The 23,993-nt window shown below is 38.8% G+C and overlaps 1 protein-coding gene and 1 pseudogene across 1 annotated transcript in view; one reads left to right on the plus strand and one right to left on the minus strand.

Annotated features, from left to right (window-relative positions):
- LOC119088961 overlaps nucleotides 1-23,993 on the plus strand; it is a 116,880-nt gene that overhangs the window by 87,413 nt on the left and 5,474 nt on the right. The gene's annotated exons all lie outside the window — the stretch shown is intronic.
- LOC114699791 lies at nucleotides 2,750-22,431 on the minus strand (annotated as a pseudogene).

A 23,993-nucleotide genomic window follows, 5' to 3' on the forward strand; every position in this document is an offset into this window, starting at 1 on the left:
TCAACCCTTCATCAGACTACTGGAACTGAAGTAAAAGGAAAAAAAGACCCAGAAGGATAAGGAAGTTAACCATATACAAGTTGGTGTATGTTTTCTAAAATGAGAGTGCACACCATCTTTAGATGTTATAATTAAGCGTCATATTTAATGTCTTTGTTCCACCTCAGACTCTGTTTCTTCTTCCCCTTGCTTTTCTTGCTCACAGTCAGGCTCTTTATCATTGTTGCCAAGGCAAAGCAGTGACAGAGTTTTGCCAATTTACAGAGAGAATTTAAGACCTTTCAAGACACACAGAGCATTAAACGTGGTTCTAACCCTTATGTTAAGCTATAAAGCATAGATGTCAGTGTGAAGACTATCACTGCCCTAAGGATCTTCAGCCAGTAGCTTTGGTTGGATCCAGTCTCTAATCTCTACACTATATTTTCCTACTTTAAATATACACAAATATATGTAAAAATACTCACATATAGCATATGATTAGGTTACCCATATAGAATTATTTTTGAGATTGTATTTAGATTACAACATTTTTCTTTTTTTAACTTTCTATTTATTTATTCTTTGTGTCTTTCACATCATGCACCTCAATCCTATTTATTTCCTGTCCCTGCATATCCACCCTCTGTGCTTGCAGCCACCCTCCTTGATAAAATTTAAGAGAAAAAAAGAAAAAAGGAAAGGAAAAAAAGGGGGAAATCTCTCATGGAAACTGTAGTGTGACACAGTGAGTCATGCAGTGAATTGTTTTGTCCACATATCTTTACTTGCAAGTGTTCATTGCAGAGTCATTGGTCTGGTTTGAGGCTTCTGGTTTCTGCAACACTATGGATGCTGGGCCCTCACTGGAACTCCTCCTGGTTTTCCTGCTGTTGCCCTGTCTTGTGGAAATCCTTCGGTTTTGGGTCTGCAGGACCAGTCCCTTCACATGCTCCAGCAGATCACAGATAGGGGTGGATATTGGGATGGGCCAACCCATAACACTGGTTCTGGGCCTGAGTAGATGCCGGATTGGTCAGCCTGCCAGTTTTTCCTTGTCCTCACCTCCAGGGTAGGGCTGTCCTGCATTGCTTTGGTGGGTTCACCCTTTGCAGTGATGACCAAGGGGCGGGGCCAGTTCTTCTGGTTTTTTGTCCTTAGGGTCAGGTCTCTCACACCTACACCTTCAGGGTCAGCTCCGCTGTGCTGCCCAGGAGTAGTGGAGGGGCCACTACTGTCCGGAGTGCTGCAGCAGATAAGAGTCAGGGCTAGCTCTCCTGCTCTTATGACCTCGGGACCAGCTCTCCCACGAGCTGCCTCAGGCATTGATTGATGGGGGTGGGGATGTGGGGGGGGGCGTCTCTCTCCCACCCATGCCATATGACAGGTGAGTAATGGGGGCAGCTTTTCCATGCTCAGTGTTGGGGCTGGCTCACCCACACCTCTCCCAATGGGATTGGCTCTAGCTTGTGGCCCACACAAGGTGCAAGGACTGCTTTCCCAAGTGTTGCAGCTGTTGTCAGGCAGGGGCAGCTCTCCCTCCCTTCTGACCTCAGGGCCAGCTGTCCCACCTGCCTCAGGCATTGATGGGTGGGAGTCGGGGAGAGATTACATTTTTCTTCTCCCTTTCCTCCCTCAAAACCCTCCCATATATTCCTCCCCACTTTACTTCAAATTCATGACCTCTTTTTAAAAAATAATTGTTATTGCATGCATGTATGTGTGTGTTTATATATATATATATATATACATATATATATATATATATACATATATATATATTCTTGCAGCAATGTTAATGCAGGGAAGGCTGTGATCCTTATTATATTTTGTGATCTGTTTTAGACTCCTAGAAATGATTGAATAAATGAGTAACTATTGAAAATATTAATGATGGTGCACTCCCTCTTTCTGTCTTTCATAGTCTATATGTATAGATAGGTAGATCCAAGGCAGCACCCAGTCTCTTAAATAAATATCTGAAGCATTTAAAGGAAAAGCGAATCCCATTATAAATGTGTTTCAGTTAAAGAATGATTAATATCTCTTTTCATGTCCCTCATGAAAATGTTTCTAGTAAATCCAAGAATTAGTAAAAAAAAAAAATAATATTTAACTAATCACATAGTAGGAGATTTAAAATGAGAAAAATACAAAGGGGAAAATGTAATTTGATTTCACAAGGTACAACTTAAATTAGAGATATGCATAGATACAGAAAGAAAATGAAAGCATACACATATATTGTTAAAAGTTACTTGTGTTAAAGGAGAAGTGATGGGCATGGGGTCGTGAATGAAGTGGTTTTTGAGAATTTACTCCAAGCACCACCTGTTGTTTTAAGTCATAAATAACCACAATGTAATAAACTAGTATATTATTTATTACATCAAGGTAATTAGCAAGCCAGTATGGTGGTATACTCTTGAGGCTTTGACAGGAGGATCACAAATTCAAGGTCAACCTGTGCTACATGTTTCAGTAAACAAACGAGAATCAAACAACAGATAAAAGCAATTGAGAATGTGTGAAAAAGTAGACAATTGATAAATGTGCTGGACCAAATAACTCACATGAGCCAGACTCAAATGGAGAATCTGGAAACACTCCTATTGTACCTTCAAGTCTATTCTAAAGGAAGAGGCTTGTTGGTGGAAGTTTCTGTGTCCCAGCAATCACTCCCAAATCACCATAAGAGATTTAATATAAATTATAAATGTGTGGTCAATAGCTCAGGCTTATTACTAACTAGCTCTTACAATTTTTTAGATGAACTCATTTATTTGACACATTAAGTTATGCAAAGAAAAATATATGCAACTGCATAAAAAGAACCACATTTTCATATTACTAAACACAGCAGTGTCCAAAAATAATGAATTGTAGAGTGGACACCAGGATTTAATGCAAAAAACACCCTGTACAGCAAAACTTCAGGCCTCTAACTTCACTGAATCCAGAACTGCACATGCCTCTTTATAATCCTTGGGTTCTTCCAAGTCTTTTTCACTTTCTAATATCTGCTGAAGATCAGTGTATACAACCTCTAACCGGCGCTGGCAATCTGGGCTCATCATCCGTGACTCTTTCAGGATTTCTGCTTGTTTCTTAATGGTGTAGGTCTCACCATCTTCAGCCTTCATTTTTTTTCTCTCTTTTCTTCTTGCTGCTTTGCTTCTTTCTCATACATCACTTTTTCTTTGACCAACCACTTTACCATGCCTGTCTTGATCTTGATTTGCCTCACGTGAGGATTGGCCCAGGTCTCTAGAGCACCACAGGAAGGAGGGGCCTAGCTCTTACAAGTTAAATTAACCCTTTTCTATTAGTCTATGTTTTGCCACATGGCTCCTGGCTTAACCTGTCCTCCAGCATGCCTTGCTCCCTCTGTGTCTCCTTGGCGACTCCACTGACTCCATCCTCCTTCCTCCAAGCATTCTCAGTTTGGCTGTCCCACTACACTTCCTAGCTGACAACTGGACAGTCATTTCTTCATTAACCAATGAGAGTAATATATATTCATAATGGTCAGAAGGATTATTCCATAGCAGAGGCTGAGAGAGGAAGATGCCAACATTATTCTAAGAAGTAAACCAGTATCACTGCATAAGGAGGAAGGGCTTTACAACTGGATTGGTAGTATCCTGGCATGGTGTTCTAGCATCACTTCTTATTCTTTAGAATCTACAATCCTATTGTCTCATTGATTCACAGGCCAATGCTCCATCAAATGTGACCTAGTACAGATAAAACATTTTGATGTACCTGGTTCGGATTAATGGGAGCTCATAATGACTGGAGGCGTAACAACTGTAAACATCTGTCTAGTCAGTAAAATTGATGGTCCAAGTAAATAGCAACACTCCCCACCCCCGGCAAAAAAAAAAGTCAAGTCAATCTAACCTCATAGGTTATACAACTACTAACTCAATATGGACCATAGAATTACATGTGATAGTAAACTGTAAAACTTTTAGGAACAATTATAGAAGGAAATTTTCAGAACCTAGGACCAGATGAAAATGTTTTAGATGTTATACTAGAAGCATGGTCAATAAAAGCATTAATGGCATGAACCTCATTTGCTCACAGAAGACCCTATGAAAAGGATGTAAAGGCAAGCTACTGACTTTGACTTGCAGTCCGTATATGTGAAATTAACTTTGTGGTTTGCGAAGCATAGTTATTGGTAAGAGTGCATTCTTAGGATGGGTAAAGCTGTGAGTTTAGTCTGAAGCTCTACAAAATGAAACAAAAATGTGAATTGTTAAAATGCACATTCATATCTTAGAGTAAGAAATGACTTACTGGTATATATCACAATTTGATTTGATCTCAAAGAATTATGTTAAGAGATAAATGCCCCTCTCAGAATACCAACTCTGGTTTTATTTATATAATATTTCTGAATGACAAATTTACAGAGATGGAGAATAGATTTCATTATTGTGCTATTGTAATATAGTCATGCAAGGTGTTATCATTAGGGAAGCTAGGAAAGGGAACATTCTCTCTGTATTTTTTCTTAGCTGTATGTGAGTCTACAATGCTATAACACAAAACAAAAGAATGAAAAATTAATCATCCTTTAAACTCAAGTGAATAGGACAAAAGACTCAGTGTGCTTAAATAACTTGCTCAGGTTCTTCAAACACATCAATAATGGAGCTTTTGATTTATCTCAAGACTTGTTTTGTCTTTTGAGACAGGAGATCACTCCATAGCCCAGGCTGTCCTTTGGACTCATGGAGATCTTCTCACTTTCCCCCCTTTTTTTTTTTTTTTGGTTTTCTTTTTGGAACAAGGTCTTAATACATAGCCTATACTAGATTTGAATTACTGTCAAACATAGACTGGCTCCTAACTTGTGGTCTCCTGACCTCATTCTCCAGAGTGCTGAGATTACAGGTGAGTGCCATCACATCTAGAAAGCACAGATTTGAAAGTTTAGTGTTTTCACTGTACATACTACTTTCCAAAGGCCTTACTCTTAAAGTAAATGGTAATTCTTTGTCTTTGCAGGCATGACTTAAAAGCCATTCTTAAGAAAAGAAAAGAAAAGAAAGAAAGAGAGAGATTCACCCTTAGCTTAGCTATAGTCAAACTCACCTCAACTTGTGTTATTCAAAATATCTGGCAGTGCTTCTCACACCCCAAGGATTGCCTGAGAAACCTGACAAAATACCAGCCCGCATTCAGCCAGCATTGGTGGGCCTGGGGCTTTGCCTCTCTTATAAGCTTCCCAAATGATAGCAACACTGAATTTCACAGACTGTATTCAGCAACCGTTTATTTGTAAGTAGGCTTTGTGACTTTTCAATGTGTAGAACAGATTCTACCAAACATACTCAGGATGCTGCATCAATGGCATTTGAGTGGCTAGGGAATGCAAGCATTAGTATAAGTATGGAAATCTATAAGAAAGAGATAGATTTTGAGAAATTATGTACATTTGTACCACTGAAGGGAAAACAAGGAACTGGCATTTTGAGGATGGAAGAAGAAGAATCTCAAGAATTAAGAGCACAATGTTGAACTGATACTGTGTATCAGTTACTAGAATAACAGCTGTTTATTTTTACATGTATTGCCCTCTTTCAATACGCATGTGTAAGAAAAACTACAGATGAAATAGGAAGTTTATTCTATCTGAAGCCTAGATTGTTGTGAAATCTGATAGCTTCATTTTTAGCCATCTAAGTCCTTGAAGATTAGATTTTGCCCTGTTGTCAAGCTAATTATGATCAGAACATCCATTTCTTTCATTTATTCAGAGGTATGCATGTTTTCCCTTTCCATTATTGAGTACTATGAAAACATGTGCCAAGGAATCTTCGATGTTCTACTTTCACTCATTAATTATTGATGCTCTTTTATCAAATGTTATGAGAGGTGTCATGTTCCTAAAGTAACTAAAACTTGATATGACTTTATGCTTTGATGAAAATTAATAAATGAGGATCAGAACTGGGAAAATGAACTGGGAAATTGTGTGGTATTTCAAAGTGTGAGTTTACTTTGTGATCTATATTTTATCAGCTACCAGCTCACGTTTAGTAGTTCATTTGCTCTTGAGTCATCAAATTCTTGCGCTGTGGTAGTTTCTTTAAAACTTCAGAACCAAAATGTGGAATAGAGGAAACTACCAGGGACCATATTGCAAGCCTTGACTTGCATCTCAAGGCATTTGTGCTGCTGACTGTTCTGAGGCTAAGCTGATGTGGCTTTCATTTGTCCTCTTCCCTTGAAATGCTGGAAACAATACTGGTATACCCAACTGCTCTTGACAAGCTCACTTTCTCACTGCTCCCTGGCTTCCAGTCCTGCCCCCAGCCTGTTTCTGGTAGTAGATACCCATAAATGCAAGTATTTATACACACAAAAGAAAAAGGCCAGACCACGTGCTGTAGGGCCTGGAAATAGTAACAAGGGCTTTAAAGGATTCATGCATGATGGCTCTTTCATGTAATCCTAGCACTCTGAGGACTGAGGCAGGAAAATCACTGTAAATTCAGGGCCCATCTGGGCTCAGTTGTGAGTTCCAGGACAACCTGGGCTACAGAGTGAGGTCCTTCTTTAAAAAGAACAACAGAAAGGGGAGTGTAGCCATGGAAGAGGGCAGTCAGGAGCCAAGGCTTCTCTCATCTCCATGCTGTCTGTCATCTAGCTCTTTTCTTTTGTTGCCTGATCTACTTATCTGTTTTCATGGGCAGGAGGGTTCTGATTTCTTGACTATATTGTTAGTGGTTTGCATATGCTTTTGTTTTTCTTTACCCTTATCAACTTGGCACTGTTTAAGAATTTTGAAATGGATGAATACCTTCTATCTGTTGTTCAAATTCTTAGGTATGAATATGACCAGTTAAGTCAAGTGACCAATCAGTCAGAGCTGTGAAATAGGGTCTCAGTTTAGTGGGATCATCCTTTCCAAGACTAAACATGTTCCCCTACCCAGAAGTGTAATGTCCTTGGTCTTTCTCTCAAGCTTTTTTATTGAGTTCCTAAACAACACACTTTGGTTTGTTCCTCACTGAAGGGATCTAAATTGTTCAGATTTAAGATGTGCTGTCTTGCCTTATCTGAGGATATTCTTCTGTAGATCCTGGGCTCACTTGCCATGCAGGTTTCTGTGTCAAGGAGAACTTCTGGCTGTTCAGTATTCATGATCTCACAGTGTTTTAGTCTTCATTTTGGTTGACATAGTTATGTCAACACATAGTGGCAACAGATTCAAAGTAAAACAAAAAAAATGATCATATCTGATCTGAAAAATTATCCATTTGGATGAGCTAAAGATTATAAAATTAAATTAACTTTAATGTCATTTGACTTTCCAAACTACTTCTGAAGACCATGCCAGTGAGAACGCTTTAGATAAAAAGACATTTTTCTAGGAAAACTTATTTAGGTAGAAATATCCTAAAGATACTCAGTCAAAGCTGAAATGGTCAGAGAATTATGATATCTGTCTCTTTAAAGATATAATACATCCCCAAAAATTTTGGTAATGCTCTCTGTAGAGTATTTATCGTATAAAATACCAGTTCTACATGCATGATGAAAAAGATCATTGTGAAAATTTTATTGACTGTTACCTTTGAAAAATACTGGGTTTCAAGGGCCCTGTTCCAAATAACCTGCAAGAGCTTCTTGAAAAGCCTCTTGCTTCGTGCTGAGATTTGCAGAAAATATGGATTGATTTTCCTTTGTGGGTGTCAGAAGGAGGGCATATGCCTAAAGAAGAAAAAACTGTGAGTGAATTGCCTTCTTTTTCTCTTGCCTTTCTGTAATCCTCTCACCAGAAGTCATAGAATTAAGTAGCACATCGCCTCCCCGAGATCTTGATGCCATACTCTTCCTTCTGTGACCTGCTTGACACTCTTGTGAATTCGCCTTACAAACTGCTTCATTATAGAAAGATTAGAGATTGTCATGGCCCAGTTTGTGCATCTGAGAGAATAGAGATGAATAGCATGTGGCCCACCTTCTAAAGGGTTAATGTTTAGCTTTAGAGTCAGACAGATCTGGGCTCCTTGCCTGAACATTCTGAGTCAAAAGATTTGGAGCAGGGCCTACTGCTATTTTAACCAGCTGCTCAGTTTGTATTTATCTTTGGACAAATTTGGGAAATAATGATGAAAGATTTCATTCTCATTTTCTTCATTCATAATGTGTGGAATTAAAAAAAATTGAAAATAGACAGTGTGAATGATGATATCCCTGAAAAAGTACCCACATGATGCTTGGAACATGATGCATGCTGCCTAAGTGATAATGCTACATCTTTCAAAGCACTGTAAGAGAAATCGACTAGCCCTCTAGAGAAAGTATAAATTATGTCCTTGAAATTCAGACCAATGGGATTCACACCAATGAAATTCAGATTTCTGTTTGGGAAAAAGAGTCTCGCTTTCTGCTGGTGTTTCGCTAAGGGTATCTTATAGAACTTACCTTTTCTATTCATTAGTCAGTTACTCTAGTGGATGTCAAAAGTCTTTGTGGGCATTATCTCCCTCAGTTGGGCTATGCAGATGAATGTGGGATTGTTACAAAGCAGGAAAGCAATTCATTCATGAATTCCACACGTGGTAGAGTACCTGCCATCTGTCAGTCATTTTTCTGGGTGAGAGAGGTGTATCAGTGAACCAAGCAGCAGCAGCAGTTACAGCAAGCCACTGTTAGTTCATACTCAAGACATGCTAGCCATTTTTATGGAGTGATAAAAGCTCTGTCCACCCTGTGTCTAACTAACGTGTTACGACCACAAGTATGAGGTAACTAGGGTTGTAACTATCTTACTGAAATCACAGAATCAAGATTATAGAGATTATAGCTAGAAGGAGTCTCAGCACTTCCGTGAGATATTTTAGTGTTTGCCCAGTTTATGCAAAGTTGATAGATGTTTATGCACCATGAATGTGAGGCATAGTTCATTTTTATATACTTAGTGAATGACTAATCAGTGACTGAATCAGGCTCAGGCTCCCATTAAATCCCTCTCATCAAGCAGGGCTCACATTTTAAAGAAATTAGTGGTAGTTGAATTTGTAGTCATTGACCATAGAAAAAGAATACATTTTACTAATTCATCTATAGTGTGTTGTTGAATTTGTAGTCATTGACCATAGAAAAAGAGCCCATTTTACTAATCCACATATAATGTGTATGGATGTGTTAAAACCAAAGACAGGTAAAGGAGAGGGCAAGATGAGGTTTTAGCACTTTAACTACATGTTTTTAATGTTTAAATTGTTTTTGTTAATTGAAAATAAAAATTTTCATACAACATATGATGATCACAGTCTACCCTCCCTCATCTCCTCCCATATTCTCCCTCCCCACCTCCCCACCTCCCCACTCATCCAACTTCATTCCTTCTTTCCTTTCTTTCACTCTTAAAACAAGCAGGCAAATAGAAAAGACAAACAAGACTAAAATAAAATGAACAAACCAACAAAAAAAGAAACAAATAGCATGTAAAATGAATATACACAAACACACACACACACACACACAAAACCCATAAAAACATACAATTGGAAATAATAATGTACAAGCAAAAAACCAGTAAGGTTAAAAAGTAAAAGCCCTGGTAGACTCAGTCCAGGGGGGTGGGCTGGGGGGAGGGGGAGGGGGACGAGAGGGGGAGAACAGGGGAATCTGTGGCTATTATGTTGAACTGAATGGTGTTGTAAAATAAATTAAAAAATAAATAAATAAATAAATAAATAAATAAATAAATAAATAAAAGCCCAAACAAAGCAATTTGAGGCAAAAAAAAAAAAAATTCTTCAAATATCTCTTAGAGTCAGTTTTGTGTTGACTTTATACTGTTGGGCATGGAACCTGCCCTTCAGTATAGTCTGTATCTTCAGTGAGACTCCCTTGGATAAACTAATCTTTCATTTGCAAGTGGTGGTCTAAAAGGAACTCATGTCTATTTCTCCATCTCAGCACTGGGACCACGTCTGCCTTAAACCTGTGCCAGCTCTGTGCATACTGTCACAGTCTCTGTGAGTTCACATGTGCATCAGTTCTATTGTGTCTAGAAGGCCTTGTTTCCTTGATACCATCCTCTTGCTCTCACAATCTTCCTTCCTCCTCTTCCAGAGTTCCCTGAGCCCCGAGGGGAGGGATTTGATGCTGACATCTCATTTAGGACGGAGTGTTCCACTGTCTGTCTAATTGTCAGCCTCTGTATTTGTTTCCATTTACTGCAGAAGGAAACTGTCTTATGATGGCTGAGCAAACAATGATCTATGTGTATAACAGAACGTTGTGAAGAATCATTTTATTACCATGTTCCTTTAGGAGAACAGTAAGTAAGTACTTCATTTTCCCAAGGTCCCTGATTTATCTGGTCTCAGGTCCTTGGCCCCTCTAGCAATGTCAGGCTTAGGTTCCATCTCATTTGAGCAGGTCTCAAATCCAGGCAGTGTTTGTTTACACCTAAAATATTTGTGCCACTATTGCCCCAGCATGTCAAGCAGGCAAGTCATTATTATAGATTGAAGAGTTTGTAGCTGAGTTGGTGGTCACCTTTTGCTTTGATCACATACAGAATACCTTCCAGTACCAGGGCACTAGTCAATAGAGGAGAAGGTCCTAGTAAGGCACCAGCTCAACTTCTCCATGTTCAGTGAGATATGTAAATGTTTTCTTGGGCAGTAGGGCCTTACCATCCATGGAGAGCAATAAGTAGTAGCCATGGCAATAGCCTGAATTGTTTAGAGGTTTTCATGGGGCCCCTTTGGCCAAGAATTCAATTACATGTACCCCACTCCTGACACTGGAGGTTTCACTTGGGGGTGAGAGATGTCTAGTTGGGGTTTTGTCTCCCCTATTACTGGGTGACTCCATTTAGATTTCCTTCATACATGCATATATGTTAGGAAGCTTCTACTGTAGTAGGCTTCCTCCCTGTATTCACTCCTTAGGCCCTCTGCAAGAGGACTATAAGGTTGTAGAAAGCCTAGGTTATGTTGCAAAGGCCTGCCTCAAGCCTACCACCCCCATCAAAACAAAACATTAAAAAGAATGGGACAGAAGACAGACAAACTGCTTCTTGCTGTATCATCAGAGAATCTGAGCTAAAAAACATTTTGTTATTTATTTTATGTGTATGTTTATTTGTTTTTTGAGGTTGGTGTTTACTATGTAGAGCAGGCCAGCCTTGAACTCACATGTACTATGTGCTTTTCTGGTGCCCTAAAGGTCACGTAGTTGGTCATCTAGTTGGATCACCTACAACTGGAGTTCTGAATGGTTATGAGCTGCCATGTGGGTGTTTGGAACTCAATCCAGGTCCTTTGCAAGGAATTAAGTGCTCTTAACCACTAAACCACTGCTCCAGCCCCAAGGTTTACTGGTTCTTTGGAAGAGTATTCTTGTTTTCAGCAAAACCGTGTCTCTCTTTAACTAGTCATTAATATTTGCTATTTGTGTATACTCCCAAAATTTCCCATGCTCCTTGAGTGCTCTTTGGCCCTTTAGAAATTCTTTGGAGTAGCTTGGCGGATGACAGAGTCCAGATGCTGACACTGTAGTTAAGGATCTATGGAGAGTACATTGGATGTTTAGGAGCAAATCTCTTCCTGTTTGATCTGGGTTTGGGGGTAAGGAGGGATTTAAAGCCAAACATTTTGACTTCTTCATGCTTATGGGCCTTCCTTTTCCTGATAGAACCCCTGTGGGGTAAAAATCATATGAATGGGTTTTGTTGCCTTCTTTAAATACTTGTAATTAGAATAATGCTGGGAAATTCTGTGTCGGGGAAGCTTGGGCATGATGCCAAGACATCAGCCAACTTGATGCAAGAGCAAACTCAAGAATTGTTCCTGAGTCAATGAATCCTGGTTTGCACAACACCTACGTTTATTTGCTATAAATTAAATCATTTACTTCTTATTTACTTCTTTACCTTCGCTCAGTTAAGTAATAGTTTCATCAAAACACAGGCTAATTGCATATTAGTGAGTGAGGATGACCTTGGTTAGATAAAATGTACACATTTTAAATCCGTAGACATTTTTAAATGGGACTAAGCTAGACATAGAATTAGAAGGATGGACATGTTAATATTTTGGTAACAGATTAAACGCTTTTTGGTTGTTCATGCTTCATTTACTGAAAGCCTTTGCTTTATTTTGGAACACTGAGCTGTACGTCTCTACTTAGGTTGACAAAACCAAGTAAGGCCTCACTTTTTCCATTGAAAGAAGAAATATTTATGTCAAGGTCATAGGGAAGTAGAAGGTTTCACTAGCAGATTGCCATGGAAATAACAATTTAAAAAACTGCTATTGGTTTTTACCAGAGTCCTATTATTTATAGCAAACAATTAGTTCCCAAAGGAAAATGAACTGTTGACTGTTGAAGTGCATTTTCTGAAGTGTCCTTTCTCTTTTGACATGTGACATAGAGAAAATTGTCAAAATTCTGGATGTTAGTGACACTCAGTGAAAATTTTAAAATTTAACAAATGTACTCATGGTTTTGTCTTATAATTAATCTTTTAAGTCATTAGACACCTGAGTCACTAAAACATTTAAATTTCACAAAACAGTTGACTTCTCAAGACATAAGAAAAGTGATGTTGTTCTGGCAAGGGCTAGGGAATTGAAAATGCACTGGGCGGAAAGCCAGAACTCTTCATGTCCTAACTGCCTTGTGGACAGTCATCTTCCAGTGTGGTATCAGGTAGCTTACCGGTAGTCTGTCTCCTTGAAATGTAAATACACCTTCAGGAGTCTTGGGCTCTTAAGGAGGCTATGACTCCAAAGGGAATCAGAAGAGCAAGAGAAGAAGGGGCAAGGAAGAGATAGAGAGAGGGGATGGCCTTAGTAAAAATCAGTGATATGAGGAGGGACAGAAAACAGGAAGAGATAAATCTAGAAAACAGAGTTGATATGAAGAGAAATTGAGACATGTTACAATTATGAGAAAGCAGAACAGCTTCTAAAATTTCAGTGATAGAACTGTAACAAAATTGGAAAGCGGTGCATTTAAAATCCCCAGAGGAATCGGTGGTCAACTTATAATTCTCTAACCCCCTAACACGAGGATGAAGCTAGGATAATGCTATCAGCCTCGAGCATGGCTTGAGAGCCTTATCCTGTGGCTGAGCTCCATCAAAAGAACACAGGAGAAAGGAGCTATCACAGGCCACTGCTTTCCTACCGGGGAAAAGTTAATTTAGCTCTAGCAAATTAAATGCCAGTAGGACCAGAATAGTTTGGTAATACTTTATTGGAAAGTTGAGGAGATAGGAGGGAGAGTCAACCTGTCATCACCTAAAATAGTTGAAAAACAAATAAAAATGTATAGACTTTTGGATGTAAGCCAGAATTTCAACATGTTGGAGGAGTGGAGGTACATAGGACAGTTTGCTAAGACTGGTGAGGACTTACATCTTACGAGCAGAATCTGGAGTAGTTGGGCAGAGGACTGCTGTTTTTATCATGGGTTTTTAGTGCATTTAACTGTATGAATATACTAGTATTAAAAGACCATTTAAAAATAATCACCATTTCCAAAGCATTATACATGTGTGAGTGTGTGTGTGTGTGTGTGTGTGTGTGTGTGTGTGTGTGTAGGATATATCTCCTAATTCTCATGAACCTACTTTATGACCTTGGAGGACTCTAAGGTATATTTCTTTGTATCTCTTGTTCCTATTAATTTGTGTAGCACTTACTGAGTTTTTCAGTCCATGGCTCTTGCTTGGTGCATGGATGTGACAGCTGGAGGGGATTGGGTGAGGCTCTTCACTCACTAGGTTAGAAGAAGAATTTCTGTAAGTTCTCAGCAGATGATGCACAGAAGTAGGAACACTTGTTGAAATTTATATCCTGCATTCTTGATGACTTCTTTATAAGCCTCTATCCTGCCAAGAAGTTGTGAGATAATTGTGGTTTCCTGGAAGAGTTGTCTTTCTTTTTCAGCTTACTGTTCTCTTTTCATGTAAATATTTGGGTATTTTCTAAATTCCAGTTTCTCTAATGGGGCTAGGTTCAAGCTAATGGGGCATCACCAGAACACTGGTCAGTTGCAAATTGGATTTTACAATGCAAGCTCCAACACAGTTCCTTCCTGTTTCTGTCTCAGTGAGCACAGGACGTCACAATGGCTATTTGATGGCTGGCATTTGTGATTTTCCTACCCAACAGGGTCTCCAATTCCAATGGCTGTGCAAAACTCAGACATATTTCCTTTACAGCAGGCACAGTATTGGAGGATAAAGACAGATTTTCCATCTGCTTGTGGAAGGTTTGATGGAACAAAATGACAATATTAAATAGGGGCAAAGCATGTATATTTATATTTGAAATGTGAAAAGTACATTATGGAGGGAAACCCCAGTCATGTCCTTAACCAGTAAGTGTGAAATACTAAGAAGACCAAGTTCCACTGTTTTTAAGAGGGGGGGAGGTGGAAATGGGGAAAGGCAGGGGAACAGGAAATGGTTTCTAGGGGCTTGGAGAACAGTACACTTGGAGGACCTGTGTGGGTTTCAACTGTCTGCTTGGCCTACAGAGCACCTAGCAATTTGTAAATTATTCTCTTTGGGACCAAAATCAAGAGAGCATCACAAAAGTCTTATCATGTGTGTTGTAGACGCTGTTTTTGAAAGTAGAATCAAGGAAGGAACCAACATGTTTCCTGCCTTTAAGTGGACAAGGGAAGGGGGTACAAGAGGAAGCCCCTTCCAACCTTTGCTGGTGAATTTCTTTCATTTCAAATAATCGTCAGACCGAGTGTCATCTTTGGGGGGTAACAGCCCCCAGGCACCTCTTTTGTTTTATAAATAAGTTCAGGATCTCACAGAAAGATACTACAACTTCAGCTAAAGTGTCTGGACATGGTGGCCGTTACTCTTGATCAGGAGGTTGTGTTCAGAAGGACAAACGCACAGGGACATGAAGTGCACTTGCTTTCTAGTCCAACTCAGGTGGTGGTTGTGTCTTCTCCACACAAGGAGAAAGGATTGTGGCTCCAGGCCATCATATTCCTACAATGGAACAGTGGGCTTTTGTGTGAATAAAGGCTTTCCTTGGAGAGGGCTTTCAAATATTTCCGCAAAAGTCTTCAAAGTTCCCGGGGCGATTAAAAAAAAAAAAAAAGATTTTAATTCCTTGTCTTAAATACAAATTGGATACTATTTTACGGAAAAGACTCATATTTGGCATTTCCTACAAGTACCCTACAGAAATGAGATGGTTGGGAAATTCAGTCTGAATATGGGGGAGCGAAAACAGAGCGTTGCTATGAGGAAGAGAAATGTGGGAGCCAGAAGAGCAGCAGTCGCTGGCAGTAGATCTCCCATTCAGATTAATCTGTGGGCCAGCTTGAGGGAAAGGAAACCAGGTTGCATTGTGAAAGGTCCAGTTCCACTGCTACCTGATGAAGGCAGGGAAAGAGTGATGAGAGAAGAGGCTGCTGTATGGATATCAAACTGAGTAGAAGAGAGAACACTGATGCCCAGATTCAGGGCTGGGGCGGGGGGCGCGCAATGACAGAGAAACTTACGTGGTTTCTAGAACATCAACTTTGGCCACAGCCAGGTAGAAATCAAAGTGGTCATAATTTTGGCTTAGTTGACTCCTTTGACATGGTTTTGGTATTGTCCACAGCTCCCCAGGCATCCTGTAAGCCTAAAGAAAGATTGCCAAGGAGGCCTTTGACCAGACATGCTCTTCGATGGTTTCCTATACTCTTATGTCTCTACTGGGCTGACTTGAAGAGTTAACTTGAGAGTAGGCCTTGGTGAATTGTGGAAAGGGGGAACAGGAGAACAGGAACTTGTCGGTGCTAGGGGCAAGCTAACTCTTCGTTCTCTGCATTAACAGATTTATTTGAGGAAAGCAGAATGACGTGCTAATAGGATGTGTGCTGATGGAGTTGGAGCATGGGCTTGGGAATACCTAAGACTGATTGCGGGAGACCCTGCTCATTAATCAGATATCCTTACCAGTTAGTTTAAAAAGTCCAATCTTATGTGGACAAACATTGGATTGTTCCTCTGTAGAATTCTTTCTAGTTTTATTAATTAATGTTGACTTTCTTCTTAGGAAAAAATTCAGATACAAAGGTTTTAGAAATGTGAGTGAAATGCTTAATTTATATCCATAAATGTTTTGATTATATATTGGAGCATGTTGCATCATTAAATGTAAGTATTTTTAATGATACCTCATTTGCAATGTCCTTGGAAGATAATTGTAACAGTAAAAAATTTCCCTTCCAGTGTGTTTTGATATGATATAACAAAGGAGGCATTAATGAATCTTTATCTCATTACAATGCTGTACCAATAGTGATTCAAGTATCAAAATGAAAGGGAAATTTTTACTGTAAATTTTAGTCTTTAGACAAATAACACTACTGCTTCATTCATTCATTTTTTGTGATTTTAAAATTATTATTTGGTTAAGGTAAGAATGTACTAATTAAACTGTTGGCTTCTTTGATAACAAACAGAATTTTAATATTTTGTGAAAAGGTAACAACATAATCATGAAGTTTCAGACTCAAAAAATAAAGTAGGCCATCTTAAAATATTGATTTGGCTAATTCAGAATGAAACAATAATGCTATTGTTATGTATTAAAATTACTCTGTTGTCCTCAAGAAAAATGTAGCACACTTTAGTGCTGAGGCATTATATTCATCCATCTTTATCACTTAACTTATCATTTGTATTTAACCATAGGTGAAGCTACTGGGAAGTAAAACAAAGGTCCTTGCTGGGTGCCCAAAGAGCAGAAATCAGCACAATATAGTCAGAATTATCTAGATGTATGTGTGATTATACGTAGTCAATCTAGAAACTATTTTCTCAGATGACATCTGTTCCCAAGTCAATGAGGTGGCCCTCTGCACTAGGCATTATGACTTCAAATGACTGGGCAATAATTTTGAATGCATGGATAAAGGGGGAAAAGTCTCTAAAATGTTATTATATATGGATGGCTTTCCTTATGTACATTCTGATTAAGTCTGATTGGGGGTACTGCTGAATGACTGTAGTGCATTTTTTCCCCTGGTGTTAATAAAGATCAAACCAGGGCTTTGTGCTTTCTGGGTAATTATGGAACCACTAAGCTGCATCCTTAGCCCTTAGTGTATTTTTAAATAATAATATGAGCTCTTCTAAATCCATAATTTTGAATATTTATGAATTTCACATGTAAAGCCACAAAGTCCCTTTAGTTTCTGTTTTTAATAAATCTTTTGGCATGTATCATTTCAAAGTAGTCTGGATGGGATTATTAAAAGCATGTTTTTGCAATTACAGTGAGAAGCAAGTTTAAAAATTTTTAAATTTTTGCAGATATACCAACTTTTAAAATTCCATTTCAAAACAACCATTTTCCATCAAAATAATTTAAATAGCCCATCTTTTTAGTAGTAAGTTAAGTTCAGGAGAATCAAGTGAGTCACAGTGAATGTCATCACCTTTAGGCACCTAGTGCTTCTCTAGTAGTGGCCATACAGCACTCTGCATCCTGTAAAATGCCTTCGTCAACAGAACTTCTCTTGGGAGATAGGCAAGTTTCACTAGTAAGAATCCACTTGTCCCATTTAAACCCCAAGAACTTGGTTTGGTCCACCATTCTAAATTCTGTTTGTTTCAGAAATACCTAACTGGGTTTAGAATATAAATGTATCTCTCTATTCCTGACTGCTTGGGCCAGTTGGATCTGTGAGTCTGAGTCTATAGAGTTTATCATGAGGCATAAACTTGTGACTTATTACATGTGAGTTCTTGCGCACCAAATAAAAATGTTTGTTTAACGATTTTGATGCATTGTTGATAATTTCATAGTGTTTCACTTTGAGCTGAAATATCCTCCAATGGCTAAATGATGAAGCTTGTTCCCAGCTGAGGGAGCTCTTGGAAGATGGTGGAAACTTTAGGAGGTAGGGCATAGTTCAGGAAGTAAGTCATTGAGGGCATGCCCTTGCGGAGTTTCTGGTGAACTGGTTCCTTCCTTCTGTTCTGCTTGCTTCCCAAATGCCATGAGTAAGCAGCCCTTCTCTTCCACTTCTTTCCCAGCAGGATGTTCTGTCCTACCACAGGTACAAAACGATGAGCCACTGGTACAGCCGATGAGATGTACGCCTCAACATCCTCCTTTTAAGTTGCTTGTCTGAGGCATTTTATCACAGTGGTTGGAAGTTGAGGAATATACTATGGAATATAAATTGGAATGAATATCGACCATGTTAATCAAGGTTTAAGTTGAAATTTTGGCTAACAGAGTTACTGTGTTTGTTCCCCGCTCCACCCCATATGCTGTGTGTGTGAGCACTCGAGTGTGTGCATGCACACGCACAATTGGATTAGGAAGAATGTTTGCATTGAAATCTCAAACTGTGCTTTTTTTCAATTCTTCAGTAATTGCAAAGTGTCTGCTGTCTGAACATGTTCTACTATCTGAAAAGATACTTGAAGATGAGCTATAAATAGATTCAGAGTGAACAGTGCTAAATTAGGAAGATCAAAGAGAGATTTTTACATTTTATCTACTGATAAAGCCAAATCTGAAACCCTAATATCAGATTACGATTATACTGTTGCTTTATTCTTCAGAATTGGCTCCAATTGTTTTTTCTCTTTTAAGAGCCCTTTGATGGACCATTTAGCACAGCCCTCACTTTAAGCCAGTGTGAAGTAGATCACTAAAATAAGACTTGGACCCATGTTTTCTGACTCAAGTTCTAAGATTTTTGCCCTCTATTTCATACCAGTAGTTTTTTTTTTCCAGATTCCCAGAAGAGTTAGGTGTGGGGGTTGGTGAGATTTACTATAGGAAACAATTAGTATGTCTTATTCCTAGGTGTACTATTGACTTTAATTATACATGATAAAAAAAATGAATTCACTTAGGAGCATTGTTGAATCAGTTCTTGTTCAGTTAGCTTTTATGTATTTTCTTATAATACCAGAAACGTAAGCCTTATCAAGTGTGGCCTGGTGGCTAACTGCAGTTCCTGCCTTTGAAGTCAACTAAACCTTTAATTCCATCCCTATCCCTCTCCTCACAACAGGGCAGCAAGTTCCTTAACTTCTCAGTTCCCTCATCTGTGAAGTGGAGAAAATAGTGAAACAGCTTGCAGTATATTGTAAGAATGAAAACATATCCTATGTGCAAATTCCTTAAAGCACTGCCCTCTTCATAGCAGCTACTCAGCGATGTTCAATTCTGGGTTGTTAATAGTATCACTGTTTTCATGTATAGATCCATCCTTACATGCCCTTATTTTTGAAAGGAATTTTCCTTCTTAAGTGACAGGAATCATTTTTCCACGTGGTCTTAATATCGCTCTTTATTTTTTCCGTTACTTGAAAAACCCAACCCTTAGTTAAAAGTCAAAATCAGAGCTATAACTTCAGCAATGCTGAGAGAAGGCAAGCGAGATGAACGAGTCTGAAATGTTACCACTGGGACTGCACCAAGTGGTCTCTCAGACTTGGAGGCTCATGGGCATCTTCTTTGTCGAGCTTTCATGTGAGTTTCAGGTGTATTGCAGATCTCTCTGGGAAACCTTGTAAAGAGGATTAAAGGTAGGGAAGAGCAAAGCCATTCTGTAAGTGCCTTGTGAAAGCAAACCACTTCTTCCTAAGCTCACGACAGCGACAGCAAGAAACAGTTTACTAGCAATGAAATAAACTCGCCACCTGTTTGTGCAACCGCATCAAAGAAGCCTAAGAACGCTTTGATCATTTTCAGGCAGAAGGAAATTATGAAGCTCTCCACTGATAGTTCATGGGGAGTATGGGGGAACAGATCAAAGAAAACTGTTGTTAATATGGACCAGAAATTAAAATCTGCATCCATGCTGCTTTATTAGACTGTGACTCTTTCATTGGTGAATTGCATACTTAAAAATTGAGATGATCACCTTGTGATTAATCTGAACTTTATTGAGCAACTATGTTCAACTATGTACTTTTGATAATGACATATAAATTGCCTCGTTGAGAGATTGAGTGGGCAGTTTGTAGAACATATTTTGTTTAATCCTTTTAGGTTCCTGTAAACCCAGTTACACAGAATTATATAAGAGAGGAAATGTTTTGACATTCTTCCATGATCTTTAAGAAAAACTCCCATAAGTTTTCAATTATGTAATAGCAATATAAGATTATAGATTTCACTTTGAACACTATAATTATACAGCTGAGAATCTTGAAGAAAAGAAGAGCAAAACTTTACAATAGGAAGAGCTGCATTTATGGGCATTTTATTGTAGGGAATCAAACATTTGAAATGGAAAACAAAAGAATCATTTGCAAATACCACTCACTGCTGTGGGAGAGAAATCCATCTGAGGGATGCAAGAAGCAGAAGAAAACTCACTATTGCTTTCAATAGATTCCTTAAAGACAAAGACTATTTATTCTGGAAGTGCATGGTCTAGGTCTGAGCCAGTCTCCAAGGTGTAGTTTTGACTCCTGCCTCTGAAGTTGTTAGGAAGCTTTCAACAAAATAGAGATGACAGTGCTTCAGGAATAAGCCCAGGAAGGTAGAGCAATAAATAGGAAAAGTCATGAGCAGCTCATTAAAAATGTATTGACTAATGGTGAGAGAACACATGGACAGCAGGTCGCCACCTCTGCACCACATCCTCAGGAATCCAGCGTGCTAACATTTGCCTTTGAGCTCAAGAGGCTGCCTCCCTCTACGGCATTCTGTCTTTCTCTTACAGAGAATAAACTGCTAACACAGAGACCCTCAGAGGAAGAACCTTTGTCTTAATACTTGTCTGAGTCGGTTATTCAGTGATTCATACTTTATTGAAACAACCAAATTGACATTTGAAATTTAGTCAGATCGTTGGCATTAGTTTCAGACGACTTCCTGGAAAATTCACTGAGGATAAAGAAGCAAGTTTATTAATTTCTCAAGTGTCCTTTGAGATAGCTTAGGAATCTGGGCCCTTGCCTACTTCTTGGATTAGGGCAGAAATCCCTTAGTCCAGAAATTCCTGTACTAAATTGCTGTGAGACAGTTAACAGCCTGTCTATTCATTCAACAATGATATTGTTTAAATGGGAAGTGATGTCATAGCTGGAGAATTGTTATTACTTTTCTAAAACTAAATTCTATGCTTATAAATCAGTAGACTCCCTGGTGGACAGGTGAGTAGGATCCCAAGCCTAGTTCCACCTCTGCGACATTGTCAAGACACTGCTAACGCTTTCCCGTGCAAGTCAGCAGTCCCTCAAGTCCCTGTCAATGCAGCCCATAGAAGTGCAGGACAGAACTGGTTGGAAGCCAGTGATTTTAGAGTGAAAATGCTAGCATCGAGTTAGATACATGTATTCACAAGTAACATTTATGTTAGTTGAAGCTGAGAAATTTAATTGAGTTATACCTCTTGCTATTTTCTTCATGAAAAGTTTTTACAAAACAAACTCACTTGATGAATAATAGACATTTAAAGGACATCAGGTACAGATCCCATAAACCATAGATAGATAGATAGATAGATAGATAGATAGATAGATAGATAGATAGACAGGTGATAGACAGGCAACTAACTAAATAGATAGATATGAGAGAGAGAGAGAGAGGGAGAGAGAGGTGTTGCTGTTGACAAATTTTAAGTGCAGTGGTTCCCTGAGACCTTTTAGCATATATGTCCCAACAGATACCAAGTCAATTTTGACTTGCAAGCAAAGACTATTTCAGAGTGGCAGCATGTTAGAAGAGGTGATTCTCAAGTAAATCCAAGAGTATACGGTGCCACCGATCTGGTTTCTTGCTATTGCAAAGAAATGAGGAGGGGGGTTGATTTAGCATGTAGATGATAAACTTCATACTATATGTAGGGTGAATTTTCCCTCCCTACATGAAGAAAAGAACTCTAAACATCAATGATCATAGCACAAGTGATTTTAAGATATCAGCTAGTAAGTGGGAAAAGTGGGCTAGGTATTTTAAAAAAAAGCAAAAAGCGAATGTAAAGACAATCATAATGATTGCATATTCATACTGAGTGACAGAGAAAACTACTCATGACTCCAAGGTCTGAAAACATGTAGCGAGCAGTGGAGGCTGTGTCAGTCCTTACCACCAGCCTGACTAAAAGAAAAGAGTACTTGGTACAGCTGATTGTTGCCATGGAAATCTGACTTTGATGTGAAATTTTGAAATGTTTACTCTGATTCTGGGAAGCAGTTGAGAAGACCCCTGCAAGCCAAACATAATCTACTTTTGCATCCACTTTGAAACATGGCCATTTGCCTTCTCCTTGTTTCCTACTGCTGTAGCCAAAGGGGCAATGTCTGTAAGGTAGTAAGAGGAAGCATTAATGCTTCCCACTAAGGAAATGAGTGGAAGGCTAGTTTACATTGCGCAGCTGAGCAGTTAATGGCTTGAAGTGTGCGGTGGGAGTGTCATGCTTATACCCTGGTTTTCTGCCCTGAGCAGGATTGCCCATTCTTGCCATATTCCAGTTTCCACTTTTGTAAAACAGGAGTGATCACACAAGCTTCATAGAGCTACACCGAGAATCATGAGGAACTGAAATGCCATGAAGTAGATATAGTAATTGCTCAATAAACATTGACTGTGATGATTTTTTTAACAAGAAAACAGTATTCAGAGATTTGCTTATTTATTTATATTTAAAGAGAGCATCCTTTGTAAATGTGAAGGCTCTGTTTCCTGGTGGATGGTATGAGTTAAAAGCATAGATATCAAAGTCTGAAAGTCAGGGTTGGAGTCCAAACTCTACCACTGTATAATTAAAACAGTAAATTAATTTTTCTTAGCCTTAAATCTCTCATCTATAAAAGAAAAATTATAATCCAAACATCAAAGTCAGAATTCAGTGAGATATTATTTTCTGCTGTTTTTAAATTCTTTAGATGTTCTATATTCATAAACACATTTTAGGCTTTTATGTGTATTAAAAAGAAATGACATTGCATTGGTTAACAAATTAAACTCCATCTTAATGAACTACAACAGAAATTCTTAGGCAGGGTTACTTTACCCTTCAGATGACATTTGACAATGTCTGTTGACATTTTTGGTTGCCACAGCTCAGAGGAGTGCTGCTGGCTTCTAGTGGGTGAGGGCCAAGGCTATGACTAAACATCTGGTGATACACAGGACAGCTTTGCACATCAGAGGATTCTTCAGCCAAAATGTTAATAGTGCTGGGCTGTAGGGACACTGCACCACAGCTGTATAACCACCATAACGTTCAGTCTGTAGCAAAGAAAATTCTGTTGTTTTTCCCAAAATATTACCTAACTCAAATAACCTATTCATTGAAATCTGAAGACACTCATTCAATAAGATATATTTTTAGAGGCACATATGTCCTTGTTTTCTTGTGGTTTCAAAAGAAACCCTAGCTGATGAAAATTAAATTTAAATTTATGTTACAAAAGCATATTCACAGTAAATGGTAGCCCCCCTCACATCTTCATGTAAAAAGTGCTACTTGAAATACAATGTTTTTTAGGGTTTTGTTTTTATTTTTGTTTTTCAGGACAGGGTTTCTCTGTGTAACAGCCCTGGTTGTACTGGAACTCGCTCTGTAGACCAGGCTGGCCTTGAGCTCACAGAGATCCACCTGCCTCTGCCTCCCAAGTGCTGGCATTAAAGGCATGTGCCATCACTACCTGGCTGAAATACAATAGTTTAAGTTAGAGTATCTCTGCTTTTTAAATACATACATTTGCTTTCTGTAATTTGCTTTATCTAAATTAACTTTCCTTCTTTTTATTCTTGGATAATACAGTCCTAAAGCCATTAGATAGAGCACAGCAGGGTAGACATTCAGATAATGGGACAGGCGTAGGATAACAGAGAGCCCTACACAAGTAAGGAAGTGTGAATGTGTTTGGATTGGTGACATGGTGTTTCAGTTAGCTTTCTGTCAGTGTATCAGGTACTTGAGATAATCACTTTGTATGGGGACAGGCATCAATCGACAGTAGCAGTAGGCTTGTTCGGTTACTGGTTACTTTTGGTCCTGTGGTGAAGCAG

The sequence above is a fragment of the Peromyscus leucopus genome, chromosome 13, assembly GCF_004664715.2.
Source record: "Peromyscus leucopus breed LL Stock chromosome 13, UCI_PerLeu_2.1, whole genome shotgun sequence".
Taxonomy (NCBI): Eukaryota; Metazoa; Chordata; class Mammalia; order Rodentia; family Cricetidae; genus Peromyscus; species Peromyscus leucopus.